This window comes from Echiichthys vipera (genome assembly GCF_963691815.1).
Source record: "Echiichthys vipera genome assembly, chromosome: 11".
In the NCBI taxonomy this organism is placed as follows: domain Eukaryota; kingdom Metazoa; phylum Chordata; class Actinopteri; order Perciformes; family Trachinidae; genus Echiichthys; species Echiichthys vipera.
In genome coordinates this window covers 30,248,698-30,272,857 of record NC_139836.1, presented here as the reverse complement: position 1 = coordinate 30,272,857, position 24,160 = coordinate 30,248,698, and positions in this window count along the sequence as shown.

Below are 24,160 nucleotides of genomic sequence, written 5' to 3'. Positions count from 1 at the left end.
GTCCAACAACTCAAAATTCTATTTGTTACCATCATCCCGGCCACTCGGGGCCTGTAACACATACATGCTCACAAGGGCCATTTTTCTGAATTGAGTACTTTTGCCTTTAATACTATAGGAATGATTTAAAGATAATACTTAATAATTACTTTAGTAATGTGCAGGACTTTTACTTACAATGGAGTATTACTGCTTTTATTCCCTCCATAATGGGCCTTTACTATGAAAGTTTTCTCCAAGTATTCGTGAATATTTTCTGCACAAGAAAATGATAGCTGCCCAACACTGTTTAAATCATCAGACATAGGAGATAGCTAAATCACTGAGACAGCAGGCCATGAAGCTCAGGCTGTAAGAGGCCAGTTAGTTAGCGGCTCAGTTCCTCTGAGCTTAACAGTGGCTCAGCATCTGCACTGACAAGAAGCTCTTTCATGGCATCTGACTCATCTTTCTCTTTATTCAGGAGTGCCACAACACAGATCCAATTTCATTTTTAAAAAGAAGAGTGAGGCTTTCAACGGGAAAATATCCCTTGAAAAGTCAGCAAGACATAATTACAGTGTTGGGGCATGACTGAGCGGGTTGGAGATCTACAGCGGGTCACTTTTGTGGTTGAGATGTTTTGGGCTCTTGGGAGTCAAATAAGGCAACAGAAAACAGAAAAGGCTTTCAGGATAGAGAAAAAAATATGATACAACTATTTTTTTTCTAAGTTTCAGGTCTACTCCCAAACTGTTGTCTTATTCATTCTTAGATTTCATGCCCTTCTCAACTCTCCTGAGGGACAGGATATGGTTTATTGCAAAGGTGGATTAGGGTACTGGATGCTTATGGCGGAAGCTGCTACAAAAGTCAGTTGATCTGGATGACAAAAAAATGAAGAATGTCTGCAAAAAAAATCAATCCTATTCTCCAGTTCTCTCGAAAACAGTGGCGCAAATTAGTCATCTGCAAGCATTCATCCACAACCCCTTTAACATCTGTGACCGCTGAGCTGTTTTCTTAGTAGCGCACAGTATTTCCAAAGCCATGTGTCTGGTGGAGTCATTTCAGAACAAGAAAGAACACACAAAATGAGGAAAATATCCTTAAATGTGATCCAGATTGACAAGTCAAAGTGGCAATTACAGAAGTGCAGTTAAACCCATTAGGATGCTTTTCTCCTAAATAAGATCAATCTTGCAGATGAGTCTTTTTTTCTCAATTGTAAAGTTCACAACTTCAAGTAAGAGTTATTGGACCTGAAGTAGAAAATGCCATGTCATCAAACAATATAAAAGGAGGGAGTCATTTCTAGCATAAATATGCATATTTTATAAGGTATGTAAAGAGCAGACATCCTTTGCATCCTTATTTCCACCCAAGATTGGATAATTCTGCATTTACTTTTTACATTGAAAGGGATAGGTAAGAGAAGTCACCACTCTGGATGAACCTAGAGAATAAGACACCTGAATCTGCAACTCCTCTCGACTTCACAGAGCTTTATAGTGAGTTTCAGTTAATTGTTTATCTGTCCAGATCACAACTGTATGGACTTGGACTTGTGATTCTATGGCGCCTTTCTAGTCTTTTGACTACTCAAGGCACTTATACACTACTTGTCACGTTCACCCATTCACATACATAGTAATACACACACCCATGCATGACCCCCTCTACCTCTGAGTTACAGCCACCATACTCTTCACTACTTCGCCACCACTAAAATGTTTTTTGGGAGAAAAGGGTGCTCAACAGCAAACAGCTGACAGAGGTTGTCAGAGACTATAACAGAGTGAAGCATTTAGCAGCTAAAAAGACAGATATTTCCCTCAGGAGTAGCTGCAGACCAAAACCACAGCTAACAGAGGAAGAATATTGGACTAACTTCCATTAGATGGATACAAATGTACCCCCTTATTATGATTTAACAACAGAGCACAGGTAAGTGATATTCAATTCTAAGAGATGGACCAGTAATACAAGACTAAGGTAGTGAGAGCCCTTGATGTTGGGTAATCAAAAGACACAGGCAACAGTGGTTTGAGTTTTTTGTGTTGCCACTTGTAATTATTAAACAATAACACAATAAAAATACAATAATTTGTTGAAAGCATTCAATGAAAACTAAAAAACTAAAACAAAGCCGGCAAAATAAAGCCCTTTGTTCCCAAAGTTACCGTTGGGGCCCTTTTTTTCCTTGGATCCGTGTCAAGTGTATCAGTGTATATTTTTCATCTGTCCTACCACACAGTCAGTGAGGAATGGGGATGGAAGGAATCCTTCACCACTCTCAGGGTTCGGTATCAGTAGTTTCGATGCGGCTTGCTACCCAGCTCACACTGGGAATCTACGGATCTGGGATCTGGACACAATCTCCGGATCTCTGGAGACTTCACATGAAACCAGATGAAGCTCTCCAATGGACAGTGGGATGTGACTGGGACATCATCTAATGATGTCACAGGGAAAAAAAAAAAAACCTGACCTACAAGGAGGTCAGAGGAGATCCAAATAGCATGTTGATTATCACACATCAATAATACTCCTTCACATTAACTGGATTAAATAATGCTCTCGAAAAGGTTCAATTGTACAACAAAAATCTTCAGTTCAATTATTAATTCACTATTGTGACTATAACTATAACTATAAATACATTCAAAGTGCATTTTATAATTATATATTCAAGTACTGTAACTACATTAATAACTGTTTCAAGGTCTCAAATAGTCCTAGTTACATCAGTAACACAGAAAATATAATTTCACAAAAACAAAAAATATTGCATAGTATCCCTTTAATCTTGTAGAAAACTGCATTAAATTCAGAGAAACTCGTCATTTAGAGGCATTAAGGCCTACTGTGCTTATGACTCTCCTTGCACCGGTAACAGTGAGAAACTACACCAAACATTTACCTATGCATTTACCACAAGCACACACATCAATAATCTAACCATCATCTTATTTTTTCAATATTTGTAGTGAACAACAGTTTAGAAAAATATTCCAAAGTATGCAACTATAAAACATAATAAAACAATAATTTTCATATGACACCAAATAAGCTAGGTGGCTATACGTAAATCAATGGTTCATTAGCATCACAACACACAGTCTATGGTGGCTATAGCACCAGTAGCACCTTTTTTTCATGGCTCTCTGTGCAGATTAACGCAACTGTTAGCTGCTTTATACACAACCAAAAATGTTACACATAAGTATAACATGATAAATTCCAAGTTAATCGAACATGTTAAAGGGTGTTTTCACTCACCGAGTGATCAAGCTAGGAGCACTGTTTCAGTATTTACCCTCGCCATGGCTGTGGAAATAATCCGGTCTCACAGAGCTCTACAAAGCTTGAATGTTACCAGTATACCGATCGACTAGTGCTCATCATCAATAATTATTACAACTCAGTTTCGAACATTATTTTCATGTTTCACCACGTGGATGGCAATGGCATTACTTTTGGTTTGGATCAGATAACACACGAGGCAGTAGAGGTAAACATGACCGCAAAACCGGAAGAGAAGACCTGAGGTGACCCTACAGGGTTGATCCACTGGACTCAACGGGGGTCCACTGATTGGTTCGTTCTACGTAGCCCTCTGCAGCAACTGTTTTTCCCTTTTTCTCTCTATTTTTCCCTTTAAGTTGTTGGTGCATATAAATACATTTTAATGACCTATCAACTCATTTCAAAATAATATGATCTACTTTTAGTAGTTTAATGACTTTTCAATGACTTTTTCCAATTAATTGTTTCTTTCAAAAAATAAAATAATTATTTTAAAGGAATAGTTTTAACAAAATAATGTTACTTTACAGCCTGGGCTACACAAACATCACTCCAACTTTGACTATAAAGCAAGAAAGCTGCGTGTGTGTCCATCTGTCATTTGCATATCTGGAGAACCATTCAGCCAAGTTAAACTTTTGATTAATCATTATCAAATGTGATATAGAACATCTCTGAATGTGCCCCCAAAGTGGACAAAAGAATACAAACAATGTAACCATTATTTTCTGCCTTGCTACATAAAGGACTCACTACTTTCTGCATTATCACTGAACTTTAAAACTGGACACAAATCTTGCTGCATAATCATCCAATACAGACGTAATTCCTCGGGTTACCTGTCCTTAGAGGAGCTCATCAAAGATATGTGATCACTTCACTATTCACCAACTGCATTTTTGGACGTCTTTGTGTTGACTTCTGATCTGTGTAGTATTACACATAATATGCTTGATGGAAACCAGGTAAGCTTCACTTCACCCTTGTCACACCACTGTGAGGAATGTCCTGTCTTGGGTTTTTTGTCTTGTGAATTTCACGTTTTTATTTTGAAAAGTAACTCTCCTCTCATTTCAGGTCACTTGCCCTTCCCCTTGTGTCACCGATCTGGTGTCTCCCCTAATCCCTGATTGTTTCCACCTGTGCTCCCTTCCCCGGTGTATATATTGTCTTTGTCTTCCCCTGTCTCGTCGCCAGAGTATTTCGTCGTGTCATGAATCTCAAGCCTTTCAAAGCCTTGCCACAGAGTTGCCTTGTAATTGATAAGTATTGCTTCCTTGTACAGTATACCTCTGACGAAGAGTGATTTTGATTTTGATTAAGTTTTTGGTCAGTTGTGAACCCTTTTGTTTTCTAGAAAGCCATAGCCTTTTTGTTTTGTTCCTCCCTCCTTGTGGAGCGCTTTGATTTTGTAATTACTCAGCACAGTGTAGAGTAGATCATTTTATAGCCTTTTGTCCTTTTCCTCCTCGAGAGCGATTTTCTGTTGGTGTAACGTTTCTTAGTTTTTTCATTATTAGACCAGTGTAGTGTTTGTTTCTGGTTTCCCCTCCTTCGGGAGCAAATTTCAGTTTCTAGTCCTGTCTATTGTTTTCTTGTCTATCCTCTGTCTGTTGACGAGGTAGAGTTTAAAGCCGTTTGGTTGTCACTTCTTCTGCAGGAGATACAAGTGTATTTCAGAATAAAAGCCTCTGACTGCATCTGAGTCCTCATTTTGCCAGGCCTGACAGTATACTCTGGCCAGTATGGACTCAGCAGAGGCAGAACGGGTGGTGGAGGTATTGTGGACTCAGGAGGCGCGTCTCGGCCGTCAAGAGGAGTTCCAGACGGCGATGGCTGCGCAAATGGGCCACCTATCCTCCCAGCTCCAAGACCTACTAGGGTGTTTTCCGTGACAGAATCCTACAGCTCCGCCCCCTACCACTAATGCTGCACCAGCTCCGGCCACGCCCATCCAAGGAGCCGGTTGTAAGTTGGCTCCTCCAGCCCAGTATAGCGGAGAACCCGGACTGTGCAAGGTATTTTTGATTGACTGTTCAATCCATTTCGAACTGGCACCCCATGTTTTTCCCACCGCACGATCCCAGATTGCATTTATGATATCCCATCTGACCGGTAGGGCCAAAGCCTGGGCTTCAGCTGAATGGAGTCGCGGTTCAGCCATATGCAATTCTCTCCTAGATTTCCAGACAGCATTAACCAAGACATTTGACCCTGTCACCACTGACCAAGAGAAAGCACAGGAACTGAGCAGTCTGAAGCAAGGCAGCGGTTCCGTGTGCGACTACGCCATCCGGTTTCGCACCCTGGCAGTGGAGAGCGGATGGAAGGACATGGCCTTATACGATGTGTTTCTGGAGGGGCTGGCAGCCCCTATACAAGATCTTCTTGTCCCTCTGGACTTACCTTCCGACATGGATTCCCTCATCACGCTGGATATCCGGACGGACAACCGGCTCACCCAGCTTCGGCGGCAGCGAGGCGGAAAACCGGCAGCTGCAGAGAGGACAGCGCGCTCGCCTTCCGCGAGCTGCCCGCTGGAACTTCGTTCACCGTCCGATCCCCCTTCCCAACCCAGCACCGATCGAGAGGTGGAGCCCATGCAGCTGGGAAGAGCTCGGTTGACACCGGAGGAAAGATGTTTCTACTGCGGAGAGATCGGCCATCTTGTCTTATCATGCCCAGCCAAGAAATCCCAGGCGGTGAGTCATGTTACGGGTTCTAGCTCTGTGCCACGCACGCTCACCAAAGTTACGATAATGCATAACACAGCTACAGATCTGGAGGGGTTAATAGACTCGGGGGCGGACAAGAGCCTAATGGACTGGGGATTAGCCAAAAGGTTGGGGCTCAATTCTGAGCCGCTAGCCAAACCCATCAGGGCCAGCTCCCTAAATGGTAAGGAACTATTTGCTATTACGCACATCAGCGAACCTACCCAGATGTACATTGATCATCACCATTAAATTATTTGTTTCTATCTGTTCACCTCCTCCTCTCATTCATTGATTTTGGGACAACCTTGGCTGTTTTTGCACAACCCCCACATAGACTGGAGAACGGGAAAGGTCAGAAAATGGGCCACAGACTGCGCTAAGAACTGTATTACCCCTGTAACTGAGGAAGAAAAAGTCACAGAAATTAACCTGTTTTCTGCCCACCCTGCCACAGACGCCGAATACCTGACCTTGACACACACCAAGATCACGTAAACCAAGTTTTAAAGAGACTGTTAGACAACGACTTGTATGTCAAAGCCGAAAAAAGTGTGTTTCATGCCGACACCGTCTCCTTCCTGGGCTTCATTGTAGCTCCTGGAAGAGTGCAGATGGATCCGGCTAAAGTTAGCGCTGTGGCAGATTGGCCTACACCCGACAGCCGCAAAAAGGTTCAGCAATTCCTGGGGTTTGCTAACTTTTACAGGCGGTTTGTCAGAGGCTTCAGCGCAATAGCTGCCCCTCTCCATGCTCTTACCTCCACACAGGTGCAGTTCCACTGGTCGCCCAAGGCTGAGAAGGCATTCCAGACTCTCAAGCACCGTTTCACCTCAGCTCCCATTCTCACCATGCCAGATCCACAGCGCTAATTCGTGGTGGAGGTCGACGCTTCCAATGAAGGAGTAGGTGCGGTTCTGTCTCAACGTTCCGAACGAGATGGCAAGATGCATCCCTGCGCCTTTCTGTCGCGGCGGCTGTCCAAGGCGGAAAGAAACTATGATGTCGACAATCGGGAGCTGTTGGCAGTCAAACACACCTTAGAGGAGTGGAGGCATTGGCTGGAGGGGGCCCAACATCCATTCATTGTCGTCTGACGTCTCATATCATGAAGACCCTGGAGAGACTCGTCCTGGAGCAGCTCAGGCCTATGGTCAGGCCACACCTGGACCCCCTGCAGTTCGCCTATCAGCCCCGGATTGGAGTTGAGGATGTCATCATCTACCTGCTAAACCGTGCCTACACCCACCTGGACAAGCCGAGGAGCACTGTGAGGGTCACTTTCTTTGACTTCTCCAGCGCATTCAACACCATCAGGCCTGCTCTACTGGGTGACAAGATGACGGCGATGCTGGTGGATCCCCCCCTTGTTTCCTGGATTGTGGACTACCTCACTGGTCGACCACAGTACGTGCGCCTGCGTCACTGTGTGTCAGATACAGTGGTTAGCAGCACTGGCGCACCACAAGGAACTGTTCTCTCTCCTTTCCTCTTCACCCTTTACACCACGGACTTCAGCTACCAGACAGAGTCTTGCCATCTTCAGAAGTTTTCTGATGACTCTGCTGTAGTGGGATGTATCAGTAAGGGTGAGGAGGCTGAATACAGGGCTGTGGTTGACAACTTTGTCACATGGTGTGAGCTGAACCACCTGCAGCTCAACACAGCAAAAACCAAAGAGCTGGTGGTGGATCTGAGGAGGACAAAGACACCAGTGACCCCAGTTTCCATCCGGGGGCATAACGTGGACATTGTAGAACACTACAAATATCTGGGGGTGTTCATTGACAATAAACTGGACTGGACTAAGAACACTGAAGTCCTTTACAAGAAGGGACAGAGCCGCCTCTATTTTCTGAGGAGGCTCCGCTCCTTCAACATCTGTCGGACCATGCTGAGGATGTTTTATGAGTCTGTGGTGGCTAGTGCTTTTATGTTTGCTGTAGTGTGCTGGGGCAGCAGACTGAAGGTTGCAGATGCCAACAGACTCAATAAACTGATCAGAAAGGCCAGTGACATTGTGGGGGTGGAGCTGGACACCTTGGCTGCAGTGTCAGACAGGAGGATGCTGTCGAAGGTGCGGGCGATACTGCAGCATGGCTCTCACCCTCTCCACAACACTCTGGCTGAACTGAGGAGCACCTTCAGCCAGAGACTGATTGCTCCTAAATGCACCACTGAGCGCCACAGGAGGTCATTCTTACCTGTGGCCATTAAACTGTACAACTCATCTCTTTAATTATCAGACTCTTGACTACTTAAAAACAAAACAAAACAAAATATAAATATCTGTTCTCATTTCATTTCATTTGCCATAACAACCTAATTGTACAGTGTATATATCTCAGATTGTATTTTCACACCCACTTCAGATTGTTTACTTGATTGTTTATTATTTATTTGTACTGTATTTTATTGGCTATTTATTAGCTACTTAGATTTATTTTAATTGTATTTTATTTGAGTCTTTACTTTATTTTATTTCTACTTTATTCATCTTTATGGCTTGTTTCTACTGTGCACGGAGCATTGGAACGAAAGAATTTCCCCCCGGGGATCAATAAAGTATTCTGATTCTGATGATTCTGATTCTGATTGTCTGGACCGATCATAAAAATCTGGAATATATCAGAAAAGCTAGGAGATTGAACTCTCGCCAGGCCCGGTGGGCTCTATTCTTTAACCGCTTTTCCTTCTCCCTTTCTTACAGGCCGGGGTCCTGGAACGTTAAACCGGACGTCCTGTCTCGATTATTCGACCCCGAGCCTGATGCCAAGGAGCCTGAAACCATCCTTCCACTGACCCGTGTGGTTGGGGCGGTGACTTGGCCAATAGAAACTGAGGTGAAGCGAGCTAATGGTGGTGCTCCATCACCTTGTGGATGTCCAGATAATTGCTTATTTGTTCCCACCGAGTTACGTCCACAGGTGATCCATTGGGCTCACACCTCGCTGCTTTCATGTCATCCGGGAGTCAGAAGGACGATGTTCGTCATTTCCCGGCGGTTCTGGTGGCCATCCATGGAGCCGGAGGTCAGGGAGTACGTGGAGGCATGTTTGGTCTGTGCACGGAACAAGACGTCTTCCGGGTCCCGCATTGGCCTTCTACAGCCACTTCCCATACCCTCCAGACCATGGTCCGACATCTCCATCAACTTCGTCACAGGGCTCCCGGTCTCCCAAGGTAACACCACCGTACTCACGGTGGTTGATCGATTTTCTAAGATGGTGAGATTTATTGCTCTGCCCAAGTTGCCATCCGCCAAAGAAACGGCCGAGGTCATAATGACCAACGTCTTCAGGGTCCACGGGTTCCCCAGGGACATCGTTTCAGACCGGGGGCCCCAGTTTGTGTCATGGTTCTGGAGGGAGTTTTGTCGGCTCATCTGCGCCAAAGCCAGCCTGACCTCGGGTTAATTAATCAACAGTTGGAAACCGGCCTCCGGTGCGTGGTCTCACAGAACCCCTCCACATGGAGTAAACACCTGGTCTGGGTTGAGTATGCTCATAATTCATTGCCCACATCAGCCACAGGCTTCTTGCCATTTAACTGTGCTTTCGGCTATCATCCACCTCTGTTCCCAGATAATGAGCTGGAAGTGTCGGTCCCCTCTGCCCACGCCATGGTCCGCCGCTGCCACCGCATCTGGGCAGCCGCCCGACAGGTGCTGATCCGACAGGGGGATCGCGTCAAGAGATCAGCTGACCGCAAGAGGCGACCTGCTCCTGCCTATCAGCCAGGCCAAAGGGTGTGGCTGTCCGCCAAGGACCTGCACCTTAAGGTTCCCTCCAGGAAACTAGCGCCACGATTCGTTGGACCATTCCCAGTCGCCAGACTCGTCGGTCCCTCCGTGTTCATCCCACCTTCCACGTCAGCCAGGTGAAACCTGCTAAAGAGAGCCCCATGGTTCCAGCCGGAGCACCTCCCCCGCCTCCGGAGGTGGTCGATGAAGGGCCGGTGTACAAGATCAAGCAGCTTCTGGTTGACTGGGAAGGATACGGACCAGAGGAAAGACAGTGGATCCCGTCTCGCCACATTGTATATCCCAGCCTCATTGACGACTTCTACCGGGACCACCCTGAACTACCTGGGCGGTCAGGAGTCGGCCCTAGATGGGGGGGTACTGTCACACCGCGGTGAGGAATGTCCCGTCTTGGGTTTTTTGTCTTGTGAATTTCATGTTTTTATTTTGACCCTTTTGTTTTCTAGAAAGCCATAGCCTTTTTGTTTAGTTCCTCAAAACAAAAAGGCTATGTCAGGGTACTGTGTTGTGGTTCAACTACTATGTGACTGTCATCAGTCCTAGAAGAGAACAATATTGTTCAATGCTTTGAATTTACTATGGCGTTGTAAAAGCTCTCTGTCCTGCTGCATGTTTCCAATGATTCTAGATGACCATACACAGAAGTGTCAGTCTTTACAGATGAAATGTGAGGTTTTCCACATACAATGAGCCTCATGCAAGAACCACTTGTATGAACAGATTGGTTCTAAAGTGACTTTTTATGACTGATTTAGGAGAACTTGCCATATTCATCAATTTTCTTGCATTTTGAATTTCCTCATAGGTAGAACACAATTAAGGAGAGGTTCAGATCTGTCGTTGGAGTTATGTGCAGCTAGTCTACTGTTTTCTAAGTTAGGGTCTAGCTGTGGAGCTTCAGGGTTGAACCCACCTCTATTGCACAGTGACGGTAGCACAAGTCAGCATCACCATAGCCTTTTTGTTTTGTTCCTCCCTCCTTGTGGAGCGCTTTGATTTTGTAATTATTCTCAGCACAGTGTAGAGAGCCCTCCTCGAGAGCGATTTTCTGTTGGTGTAATGTTTCTTAGTTTTTTCATTATTAGACCAGTGTAGTGTTTGTTTCTGGTTTCCCCTCCTTCAGGAGCGAATTTCAGTTTCTAGTCCTGTCTATTGTTTTCTTGTCTATCATCTGTCTGTTGACGAGGTAGAGTTTAAAGCCGTTTGGTTGTCACTTCTTCTGCAGGAGATACAAGTGTATTTCAGAATAAAAGCCTGTCATACTCGTTCTCTGACTGCATCTGAGTCCTCATTTCGCCGGGCCTGACAACCCTGAAGAGTTGTGTTCCAATAGATGAATCTATGACCTGAATCAAGTCAATAGCTTTACAATGAAGGAGTCCAGCCAGGCTGCATGCTCGTATTGGGCTACTTAGGCACTGTCAGGGCACTAGCTGTCTCCATACGATGCTCCTCTGTTTGGGAGGGTGTAGGTGGCAGGAGGATTTCCGAATAAACAATTTGAGGTTTGCAGGACTTGAATTTCTTTGGTTGAGAGCTATATCAAAGGTAATGAAATAGATGTACAGGAAAGTACTTTGATCCTATACACAACACATGGAGGAGTGTGCCAGTGATCACAGCAAGGGCAGCAATAATTCAGAATTAAAGGAACAGGTTCACATTTTACATGGGAAGCACACTTTTTCAGAAAGGTCAAGCCTAGCTCAGCACAAAAAAATTGAGCCAAGGCAAATCTGCAGCCTTAGCTGCATCAAAAATGCAATAAATGGATCTGGGAACACAACTGAACAAGTTGTTTATTTTCATGACAAAACTAACTCTAGTATTTTGCACCGTAGTGTGTGCGTGTGCCTGCTGGGCTCATCCACACTGTCACACTGCGCCCTCTTGACCCCAAGGTACATTCCAGCCCAGCTTAGCAGGGCTCTTCAGCGTGGGAAAGAAGTGTTGATGGAAGAAGGGACAGGTGTCTTTATCACCAACACAGCTGTATCCATAAATCAAGAACTACTAAGGCCCTTAGCAACCACAAGTGAGGCAGAGGGACTGTTTTTAGAGCATCACCAAAGGGTGAATGTTTCTAAGGCCATGGCTTAAGCGTGTGAATTACAGCATATGACGTGTCGTGCCACGTTATGCAAAACCGCAATACCAGTACTTCATCACAGTGGTGGAGAAAGTGGAACATGATCGGGCTGAGGTCAGAGGGCTTAGATTGAACCAGGCGGAAGCCTATTGCATGTCTACCCTTTTTTGTTTTTATCAGCGCCAAGCATTTTGTTAATATCCTGGATTGTCAGGGTACTGTGTTGTGGTTCAACTACTATGTGACTGTCATCAGTCCTAGAAGAGAACAATATTGTTCAATGCTTTGAATTTACTATGGCGTTGTAAAAGCTCTCTGTCCTGCTGCATGTTTCCAATGATTCTAGATGACCATACACAGAAGCGTCAGTCTTTACAGATGAAATGTGAGGTTTTCCACATACAATGAGCCTCATGCAAGAACCACTTGTATGAACAGATTGGTTCTAAAGTGACTTTTTATGACTGATTTAGGAGAACTTGCCATATTCATCAATTTTCTTGCATTTTGAATTTTCTCATAGGTAGAACACAATTAAGGAGAGGTTCAGATCTGTCGTTGGAGTTATGTGCAGCTAGTCTACTGTTTTCTAAGTTAGGGTCTAGCTGTAGAGCTTCAGGGTTGAACCCACCTCTATTGCACAGTGACGGTAGCACAAGTCAGCATCACCAGAGACTGTGGACGTATGATAGCGTGCCTCATATAGGTACCTTCCAGGAACCTTAGAAACAACTGTATGACCTGATATACTGTATTCTTGGTCTGCTTTTCTACAGTTGACCTTAACCAAATCAAAGTTATCTTGTCTCCTAGACTCTATTCCAACTAGGTTACTTAAAGAAGTGTTACCTTTAGTTAGCACTCCTGTATTAGATATGATTAATATGTCTTTATCACCAGGTTATGTACCACAGTCTTTTAAAGTTGCTGTAATTAAACCTCTTCTTAAACAGCCCAAGTCTTGATCCTGAGGTACTAGCCATCTATAGACCTATATCTAACCTTCCTTTTTTCTCTAAGATCCTCGAGAAATTAGTCGCCAATCAGCTGTGTGACTTTTTACATAATAATGAGTTATTTGAGGATTTCCAGTCAGGATTTAGAGCAAATCATAGCACTGAGACAGCACTGGTGAAAATTACTAACGACCTTCTAATAGCTTCAGACAAAGGACTTGTCTCTGTACTTGTCTTACTAGATCTTAGTGCTGCCTTCGACACTATTGACCATCACATCCTGCTACACAGACTAGAGCATCTGATCGGCATTAAAGGAACCGCACTGAGCTGGTTTAAGTCATATTTATCAGATAGATCTCAGTTTGTACATGTTAATGACAAATCCTCCATGCACACTAAAGTTAGTCACGGAGTCCCACAGGGTTCTGTCCTTGGACCGATTCTTTTCACCTTATATATGCTTCCCTTAGGAATTATTATAAGGAAGCACTCCATAAATTTTCATTGTTATGCTGATGATACACAATTATATTTGTCGATCAAACCAGAAGAAACCCACCAGTTAGATAAACTTCAAATGTGCATTAAGGAAATAAAAAGCTGGATGACCTGCAATTTCCTGATGTTAAACTCAGACAAAACTGAAATTATTGTACTTGGCCCCAAAGGCCTCCGAAATTCAATAGCTAAAGATATTGTTACTCTGGATGATGTAGTGTTGTCCTCCAGCACCACAGTAAGGAATCTGGGTGTTATTTTTGATCAGGATATGTCCTTCGATTCTCACATAAAACTAACAACTAGGACTGCATATTTTCACCTGCGTAATATTGCAAAAATTAGGAACATTGTGTCTCAGAAAGATGCAGACAAACTTGTTCATGCATTTGTTACTTCTAGGCTGGACTATTGCAATTCCTTATTATCAGGCTGCTCCAATAAGTCTGTTAAGAGTCTCCAGTTGGTCCAAAATGCTGCAGCTCGTGTACTAACTAAAACAAATAGAAGAGAACATATTTCTCCTGTATTAGCTTCTCTGCACTGGCTACCTGTAAAATCTAGAATAGAATTTAAAATCCTTCTCCTTACGTACAAAGCTCTTATTGGTCAGGCTCCGTCGTATCTTAAAGAGCTCATAGTACCGTATCACCCAACTAGATCTCTGCGCTCTGAGAATGCAGGGCTACTCGTCGTTCCTAGAGTCTCCAAAAGTAGAATGGGAGGCAGAGCCTTCAGCTACCAAGCTCCTCTCCTGTGGAACAAACTCCCAAATGTTATTCGGGAGGCAGACACTGTCCCCTTATTTAAAAGTAAACTTAAAACTTTCCTTTTTGATAAAGCTTACAGCTAGGGCTTACGATAAGACTTTATTCTGCTTAATGATGCTGCTATAGGCCTAGTCTGCCGGGGGATAATACTTTTCCTGATACTCTGAGCTTCTCTCCTCTCTGTCTGAATCATTCATGTCCCATCAATGCATGTTACTGATTCAGCTTCTTCCCCGGAGCTGTTTGTGCTTTGTCGTCTCGCAGGTCTCTGCTGATCGTGGTGGTGCTTGCTGCCGTGGTCCTACATGACGCTTCCTGCTGCTATTGTCACTGTTACTCATATATACTATCACTAGTTTAATAAACTATAAAATTTGTAGCTGTATTGTAGCTGCTATTGCCACTACTCATCATTGATCATGTTTGCCACCATAATTATTATCATTTTCATATTCTGTCACCTTAGCTGTGCTTGTTTCTACTATTCTGTTGTATTAACTGCCTTAACATATACGTCATATTCACATTACTATAAATATTATAGTTACTGTTAGGCTTTGCTTGCATCTCTGGAAGTGTGTCTGTCTGTCTCTCCCTGTCCATCTGTGTGTCTTTTCTCTCTTTCTCTCTCCTTTTCTTCCTCCCCAACCGGTCAAGACAGATGGCCGTCCTCCACAGAGCTGGGTCTGTCTGACGTTCCTGCCTGTTATAGGGAAGGTTTTCGTTGCCACTGTACTCTACAGAGGAATTGTTGGGTCTATGTAAATCATAAATAAGTCATTGAGTGTGGTCTTTACCTACTCTGTAAAGTGTCCTGAGATAACTTTTGTTATGATTTGACACTATAAATAAAATTGAATTGAATTGAATTGAATAGAAGTAATAGCAGTAGTAGTACTGGTAGTAGTAGTAGTAGTAGTAGTAGTTAAGGCTATAGTAGTAGGAGTAGTAGCAGTAGTAGTCGAAAAAGCTGTTGAAGTAGTAACAGTAGTTGTTGTTATTGTTGCTTTTCTACTACCAGTAGTAGTAGGTTGTACTACTACTAGTAGTTAAAGCTGTAGTAGTAGTAGTAGTAGTAGTGGTAGTTAAGGCTGTAGCAGTAGTAGTAGTAGAAGTAGTAATAGTAGTGGTGGTAGTTAAGGCTATATTAGTCATAGTAGCAGTAGTAGTAGTAGTAGTAGTAGTAGTAGTACTAGTAGTAGCAGTCATTAATTCTATACGTAGTTGCAGTAATAGTGCTAGTAGGAGTAGTAGTAGTAGCAGTTAAAAAGACTGTAGTGGTAGCAGTAGTAGTTGTAGTTTTCTGCTGTACTAGCAGTAGAAGTACTGGTAGTACTGGTAGTAATAGCAGTAGAAGAAAGTGCTGTACTACTACTGGCGGTAGTTAAGGCTGTAGAAGCAATAGTAGTAGTAGTAGTAGCAATAAGGCTGTAGTAGTAGTAGTAGTAGTAGTAGCGATAAGGCTGTAGTAGTAGTAGTTGTTGTAGTAGGGTCCTGACAGAGCATATGTGATGAGATGGGATTGAGAATGTGTTGACCTGTTGCTAGACACACCCACGCAACATCGTAAGTGTCTTTGATTTTGGTCACTGAGTTTGCTCAACAGGTGGTGGACTTAGCCTTCTTCCTCTAACCCCGGGGGCTGGTGGAAATTATGTCAGGGGGACTTTGTCAAAAATAATGCAGACTTTCCCTCAGAGCAGTAGGAAGATTGTGTGTCAATATTATGTACACAGAAACAGTTCATATTGCCCCTGTTTGGCTCCAATCAATAACCTCAAACAAATATTTTTAAGATAATGATTGATACTGAACTGAACAGAACTAAACATACTTTTTTCCCCCAGATGTTTCCATATTTAATTCTGCAAAGAATTTCATTAAATTTTTCGATGACAGTTCTTCTGTTTTTCACCTTTTTTTTTTCTTTTCAGAAAATTGCTTTAGGTAATTTGTACCAGTATTTATCCAGGCCTGATCAGTTCCTTTGATTTTGAAACGAAGGAAAGGAAATCAGAATAGTTCCTGAGCATCACAAAGGCATGGCATTTAGCCGTGAGGTTTTTACAAAAATCTATTATTTTTCTCTCTCACTGGTTGTCTGGTCAACTGTAAAATTGCACTTATTCGGTCCAAGTTGTTTGACAACAAGTTTATGTGATAGTGATCTTTTCTCAAACAGATTTAGTTTGAGAGATTTGACAGTTAAGAAGCTTTCATCCAGTCCAGTTAGTCACCCATCAAAAACACTACGGGTGAGATTTGCAAATCAATTAGGGACGATAAAGATATCGCCCCAAGGTCCCATGTATTTGTCCCATAGAGCACAGCAAGCCGCGTGCGCAACCTATCAATGACTGTGTATGTGAGAGATGGGCACAAGATTCTTGTCTGAGCCCTGTCAATTTGCGAAAGCAGCAAGCTCTGCAGAAACAGACATAAGATAAATATTTTCAATACAGTCGTTGCTTTTAGTTATTTTTGTGCAGAAAATGCATTATAAGCTACTTCATTGACCACATAATTGTAATCATGTGATGAAGATAATTAATAAATAACATTAATTAAAAATGAATTAATTTTCGTGTAGAGCCAGAGGGGCGGTGCCCTAGCGCCCTTGATGAGCCAGCTGCCACTGTACTAACCCATAAGATGCAATTTATCATTGCATTGCATATTGAGACTGTTAACAAACTGAAAGGCCCGCCCAGTTGTTACTGCACCTCTCACATCCCCTGACAATCAGCCAGTGAACGTGCACATTTTAAGCATGTATCTTTTACAGAGTGTCAGCTGAGTATCACCTCTCTGGACATGAAGCTCTGCCCTCCTAAAGCTTCTGCAGTTTTTAATGGGATTTTTGTTTTTACTCTATAACAGATGTGACTTGAAATGTAGGCACAATTACACATAAAAAAAACTTTTCTACAGTAACAAGAGTAAATGTAATTTACACCACTGCATTTAGAGCATCCAGTGAATTGTTTGTTTCCTGTGTGCAAAGACTTACCCCTTGAGCATGGCACTGTTTCTTTAAAGTATAGTAACTCTCAGTGTCATTTTATTCTCCAAATTAAAGTAGTAGTATAAGCGTGTCTTGTAATCACAGGTTTCTTTGTCATCACTTATGCCCTGATGTACAGGGAATTGAAAGTCTAAAATGTATAAAAATTCTGTCAGCAGGCTTTTTTGACTAGATGAAAATATTGTATGTTTCTCTAAAAGCCCTGACTCAAGATCAGATTCTGATACAATAAGCAACTTGCTGGTCTCTAATACCTGCTGTACAGCTTCTATATTTACCTGGTATTGTTTTGACATCCAGCACACCAGATATGGGCTTCAAAGGGATGCCCACATAAGAGTCTGCATGCCGACAGAGCCTTTGAAACCCAACACTGTTATGTGATGTTGTTGGGGCGACTGTCCATCATACTGACACACTCATAAACAAGCACCCAAAAACAGGCGAAGCATGTGTACTGTAACTGTATTAACAAAAGTGTAGAATCAGAAAAGTTTGAGAAGTGTGTTAATAATTTGTCAGAGTTGACCTAACTTTGTGCAAACTGCTGTTGGATAAATGATCTGCATCTGGTTTTGATCCCTGCATATTTCCACTTTGCAGATTTGGAAGGGGAATAAGACAGGAGTGTTTGCTGCTTACACGCTCATGTAAAAGCACATGCCTATATATATATATATATATATATATATATATATATATATATATATATATATATATATAAAGATAGATATAGATAGATATATATTTATATGACCTTTTCAAAGAAGCTTGTTCCTCTTGTGCTGGGAGAGTACCTACTCTGATGTAGGAGCTAAAAAAATTCCTCACAACGGTGTTTTAAGAACTTCATTCCTAGTTCACCTCTCCGGGAAGCATCACCTTATCGTGATGGAGGTTTGTGTGTCCCTGTAAACCTGAGGGCTGTGTTGTCTGGAGCCTGGTGCACCTGGTAGGGTCTCCCATGGCAGACTGGTCTCAGGCGAGGGGCCGGACTAAGAAGGGTTCAGAAAGACTCCCTAGACAAACAAGAGAGAGGAAGAGAGACCCTTCCTGGAGAAGGCCCGGGGTCCCTCGCTGGAGCCAGGCCCAGACAGAGGGCTCGCTGGCGAGCGCCTGGAGGCCGGGTTTGCCATGGAGCCCGGCCGGGCACAGCCCGAAACAGTGACGTGGCACCTCCCCCTTCTCCGTCCTGTGGGCCCACCACGCATAAGAGGAACCGCTGGGGTCGGGTGCGCTGCTACACGGCAGTGCAGGTGGCAGTGAAGGTGAGGGGCCTCGACAGACCAGAACCGAGCAGCCGAGGCTGGCTTGGGGGAGGTGGAATGTTACCTCTCTGTGGGGGAAGGAGCCGGAGCTTGTGTAGGAGGTGGAGCGCTACCAGTTAGATCTGGAGGGGCTTACCTCCATGCACAGTCTCGGTTCTGGAACCGTACTCCTGGATAGGGGTTGGACCCTATTCTTCTCTGGAGTTGCCCAGGGTGTGAGGCGCCGGGAGGATGTGGGGATACTCACAAACCCCGGTTAAGCGCTGCGGCATTGGAGTTTACCCCGGTGGATGAGAGGGTCGCCTCCTTACGCGTGCAGGTGGTAGGGAGGAAATCTCCGACTGTTGTTTGTGCATATGCACAAACAGCAGTTCGGAGTAGTTGGCCTTCTTGAAGACCCTGAATTGAGTCCTGCATGGGGCATTTCTATGCTTATTAGATTACAAAACACTGCACCTGACAGGATTTTATAACTCTCCCTGTTTTGAAAGCAGCAATTATTTTATAACTCTTGTCACGATCACAATATACATAATATTTGATTGGCCACTGCAGCATCTTGCTGGATGACTTTGCATTGTACACGTTGTTTTGGAATTGAAAACGTTTGTTTTCACTGTAACCCTAGATTCTATAAATACAGGTGATTTTCACACTGACATCCAAACACACATATTTCTGATTCTTAAATAATTTCCCTCTGGGATTATTAAAGTATTTCTGATTCTAATATATTCCCATCTCTCTCCCTATCAGTCTGGTAGCTATAACCACCACTACAAGTCCACCCACAAGTGGTGAAGTGCAGTTTTGTATGACTGCTGTGGCTCGCCAGTCGCCTGAACTCTCATTGAATTGGAAACAACCAACTCAGGAAGAGTCATCAAACATTTGAAACACTTTTACTTGTTGTTTTACAGGAAGAGAAAAGACAGGGGTTTTGATGAAAAAATACTGATGGAGATTTTTGACATATATTTGGCATATATCTCAAGATAGTTTATGCAGGATTAAAACAGAGAATTATAATATATGATAATAATTAATGCGGCTTTAAATGTAACTTCCAATCAATTAAACTGGTCATCATATCCTTAGATCTAAAAAAAAAAAAGGTAAGCAGTGTCATTATAATTTACAAGATGTGATGGTTTAAATTATGAAGATAAGGCCAAGTTAAAATGATGGAACAGATGTCTTCTGTAAAAGTATGTTGCGTCCACATGGTTCTTATGATGATGATGTCAGATGCCTCGGTTTGATGGTGAGAGAAAGTTTTTTCAGGATTTCCAGAGTGGACTGGTGGTTCACGTTACATTCTGCAGTGTGTATCCAGGATAGCATGATGGTCAGTGACACTCCATCTAGACGTGGTTAATACTGACAGCAGATGCTACCAGTCTGTGAAAAAAAGAGCCACATCTGCGTCACTTCTCATCTTCCCTCTCATCTTTTCCTCTTTGAAAGAAAACCCCGGGGCTCACTCCAGTGTTTGGCTCAGAAGCAGTCACGTCCCAGTTTACCAGGCCGGACTTCTCCTGGGCACAATATGTTTTCTTCATTCTTTGCTCATCTAGTTTAACTTTCTGTGCCTGCCACTGTTTTCTTTATTCAGCAACAAAAACACTGCTTAGAAGTCTACTATTACTCAAATGTCTGGTGATATTCTAGATTCTTATTTTGTCAATAAATTCCATGTGCAGAGCGTACCAACAATAAATGGACCCGAATAAGTATTATTAGTATAATAGTGTGTGTGTGTGTCAGTGTGTGTGTGTGTGTGTGTGTGTGCGCGCGCGTGTGTGTGTGTGTGTGTGTGTATCAATGTTTTTTATATCTAATTCATGTGCCATAGACACAGTTTCATTCTGTTTAGTGATGCTTGCTAAAAACTGCAGTTATTTTAGAAAATTTAGTAAAATTTAATATACTGTATGTGAGCAACTCATTAAAATGAATAGTTCAGCATTTTAGTAAATATACTTCTCTGCTTTCTTGGATGATAAGATTGATACCACCCTCATGTCTCTGCATTAAGAACGACTGAAAGCCAGGAACTTAGATAGGCATAAAGACTGAAATGTGTCACTTGGTTCTTTGGCTGTTTTGGGAAAATAAACTGATATATAGTATACATGCTGAAATAGTTCCAGCACATATCTCCTGTACACATATATCTGTGTACTTTTTAAGAGGTGTTCGTAGGTGTATTCTTCTACTTTGGACAGAGCCAGGCAAGCAGTCTACCCCTATATTAATACTAGTGTGTCACTTAATAGTTCCACCTCAACGACAGTTCAAGCCCAATGCTATTGTCTGCTACAATGAAGGTGACAGAAAGTCATTGTCAAAGCCATCAAATTTTTAAAAAAATATTAATTCAGACTTAATATGCATTTTTATGGAAAAGCTCTCTTCTGTACCCCTCAAAATGCACTGTGGGTATATTATAATTTTTTTACATATTCAACATATTCAACCTTTAAGTCTCTCCTGATTGAAATGTCTATACATCATCATGTGATGACAAAACCTAACAGGCAATGAGAAACGTGAATTGTTCTTTAATTCTATTTTCATTTGCATGTTCTCAGTATACGGGTCAATGCCATACAGCAGAACCTAATTAGGTAACACAGGGTAAGTGCTTTCACAGGCAGCTGCCCTGTAAACTGCTGCTGGGAACATGGAGCTCTGGCTCCCCAACAAACATCTGTATTTGTATGAGGGCAATTCTGTATGTCGCAGCAGTAAATTCTCTCTTTTTATTTTTTTTCAGACACATTTACCGTGGTCATAATGCTTTGCCAACCCATGGTGCTGCACGTTATGATTTATGCGCATGACTTATTTTCCAGATGGATGCTTGACTGCTGCAGGATCTTACCTGCTGCAGCTCTGGCCACAACTCAGATAGTTGGAGCCGGTACAAAACCACTCCTTCATATTGTGTTTGTGTTCACATGTGTATTTTGCCCTCACATACCATGGGGCAGCAGGTTGGTAGATAACTTATAAAATTGCCTCCTTGTGATCCTCTATATTATGGATGATGGGAGGTGTTTGAAGTACTGGTTTTTCATAAGAAGCAGATGTTTGAGCGAGCACAGATATTTCTATACTTGGTGAGTAAAGACTCAAAATGTAACAGTATTGTATTTTGAAATATCACAGCTGTTTTATATGGTAACTCACAAGTCACCTTCCACTTTAGTCTTTTGTAGTAGTAAATTCAATGAATTGCAACTGCAGACACAGGTTGAAAACAGCTTTCTGGGGCAATTAAATAAAGTAGGAAATGTGCTTTCGAGTGGACTTTCCTGTATTTTAAAATGCACATTTGTAAAGCACAGTGGAAATACATACTTTTTTTATGTCATGCTTCACATTAACAATGTGAATGTTACACTTTATTTTATAGAGTGAAATATAGAGTGCTGGCAGGAAAGAAGCTCAGCTCATAAAGTCTAATCAGGCCATGCCAGCACACTGTTGAGCCTATTATCACTAATTACTCTGTCACGGGAAATCAGATGTCTTTAGGAAACATGCTATCAACACCTCAGATGCTGCCTAACGGCTAGAAAATCAGGCTCTTATTCAAAACTCTGTACCACTCAAAGAGTGTTGTTCACAAGCTGGAACTACTCATCATTAACTAATTTTACATGCCAGTCGCGCAGTTTGCCTTTCCAAGCAGTTCTGAACTCTGTTCCAGTAATGAATTAGCACTTTGCAGGAAGTTGTTGCAGCATATCCTTTGTTTAAGGATCTGTGGAATGGAATGAGCAATCTCCCTTCTCCCAACTGGTACTCACCCCAGAGCACCTAGTGAGCGGCTTGGAAACTCCACGGCTTCGTCATGTGAGCTGGATTTCATTTCATGTGACTGAAGAGGATTATCAGTGTTGCCATAAACATCATAGAAAAACAGTTGCTGTATAGCTCTCTGACCATGGTGAGTCAGAGAAGGTTTAACAAATATATTCAACAACATGAATATGGAACTTCAAATCAATTGGTGCTACAGGGTCACAGCTACATTTGGAAAACTTTCAGGTGATGTCACAGACACTGGCAGCCACTGAGGTTTGAGGTTGTGTGGGTAATGAAGGAAGTGCCGTGTTCAGTTTGAGCTCTTGAGATCTACAGGACATAATTAGTTTGTTATGGATGAACTCTGTAGTGTATTGAGGGGGGACCCCTATTAACTAGCCTGGTCACTAGAAAAATGTGTTGGTTTGTATGTTTCTGCAGACCACAGGAACATTGATATGAAATGATTTTCCACCCTCTGGCATCTGAATTACATGCACAGGGCTTTCAACTGACAGCAAGTGCTCCGGCAATCAGGTTTAAGTATAAGGCCGGGTTTCCACAGGTCACTACTGACCATGAAGCACCGCCCGCTTGCTTTTGGCACCAAGGTCAATCAAATGTGGTGTTCACATAGGACGTGCCAAACAGAGATTCAAAATATATGTGCTTTCCAGAAACTTACAATGCCAACATTTTTTTCTGGCAACAGTTTACGAAAGAGAGACCAAAATGTTACAATCTAACAAACTCAAACATTTCAAGTATCAATTATTCAACTTATTCCCAATTAACTAGCTGTTAGTAAATGGCTCTAAATATACTCTAGCGGACTTCTGCTTTTGCTGAGATGGAGTAGACACAGGTTGAGTCTTGCTCCCACAACTTTTGATAATTTCATGTTTAAGGACCCCAAAAGTCACTACAATAGTAATATACGTCTCGAGTAACGGATACACCACCAAAATATGCCGATGCATTCGACCAGACAGACTGTAAAAGACCAGGGGGCGAAGGCTAGTCCTGCAAAGAAGGCAGGTGGCGAGATTAGCATGGCGGCCATTACTAACCTTTTGGAGCATCACCGTGCAGCCCTCTTCGCAGAGAACAAAGCCCTCTCCGCCGAGCACAAAGCCCTTTCCGTCGATCTCAAAGCCTCCATTTCAATGCTCGAAGCAAAGCTGGACCACGTCCACGCCACAGTGTCCGACCACGCTCAGAAGATAGGCTCCCACGAGGTAAATGCAAATCTACAAGATGAGTGTCTGCCTCCTGCAACGCTAAGCTGCACGCTAAAGTCAGCGACCTGGAGTCCACACAGAAGAGACCTGGGCCCAGTATTTCAAAATTTGTAATCTGGATCAGAATAATCCGGATAATGAAATCCTCCTTTTCTCAGTCATGGATCACGGTGATCCTGCTGACTTTATCTGAGTATTTCAAAACACAGGCAGATCGGATCACTGTGATCTCTACCTGGCCGGATACGGATTTCCCAATCTCAAGTCTCCGCCTCCGGGATCTGAAACATGGTGGACTACTTCATGAAAGGAGTAGCAGAGAGCCGACTTTCACGTCAAAAGTGTAAGTTAACCGTCGTCTATTGTGTAGCGGTTTTAATACCATACGAACGGCAACCAACACATCATGCAAGCCAACTATTTGAATTGTCACCTTATTAAAAGCAGGCCGTGGCGATCTCTAATTGAGACGCGGCCGTGCTAACGGGAGCTAACGCGGCTCCATTGACTTGTGTGTTAAGCAGCTAGCGGGCTATCATTAGCGGCTATCATTAGCGTCACGTCATTTGCAACACGGCAGATTTACAGTATAAGCAGGCTGCATTGTGTACAGACCTGCTCAGTGCTTAGAAAACACAACGCAACACAGTTTGAGTATTAACTACAAGGTTTGTTCAGAAGGTTCAGAATGCTACAGTAGCCTAATGCTGGTGATGATATCATGTTTTT